The sequence below is a fragment of the Sapajus apella genome, unplaced genomic scaffold (genome assembly GCF_009761245.1).
Source record: "Sapajus apella isolate SASKATOON/1434 unplaced genomic scaffold, GSC_monkey_1.0 scaffold10, whole genome shotgun sequence".
Classification (NCBI taxonomy): Eukaryota; Metazoa; Chordata; class Mammalia; order Primates; family Cebidae; genus Sapajus; species Sapajus apella.
Genome location: NW_022436950.1, coordinates 2467776 through 2468353, shown reverse-complemented (window position 1 = coordinate 2468353; position 578 = coordinate 2467776).

Below are 578 nucleotides of genomic sequence, written 5' to 3'. Positions count from 1 at the left end.
CAGGGTCTTACTCTGTTGCCAGGCGGGAGTGTAGTGGCATGATCTCAGCTCACTGCAACCTCTGCCTCCCTGGTTAAAGCAATTCTCATGTCTCAGCCTCCCACGTAGCTGGGATTACAGGTGCCTGCCACCATGCCTGGCTAATTTTTACATTTTTAGTAGAGACAGGGCTTTGCCATGTTGCCCAGGCTAGTCTCAAACTCCTGACCTCAAGTGATCTGCCCACCTCAGCCTCCCAAAGTGCTGAGATTACAGGTGTGAGCCATGGCTCCCAGCACTTTCTGAGTCTTGACTGGACCCCTTTTTAGCTGTGTGACTTTGAGCAACCTCTTCGTCTTTCTGATAATTTTATGTGCATGGAAAAGATGGCTTGGCGTTGGTCATATGCCCTATTCCAAGGCCTGTGTTGGAGGTCCAAAGAGCAGGCCACCTGCCAGAGGACCCAAATTTTGGGGTACAGGGACTAGGATGCGACGCAAGGAGAGAGCACATGTGGGCTGGAAGTCTTGAGAACGGGAGAGGAAAGAGGTTTCGAGACATTTTTCTCTAGATCATGAACATAATTGCCCTTTGGTTTC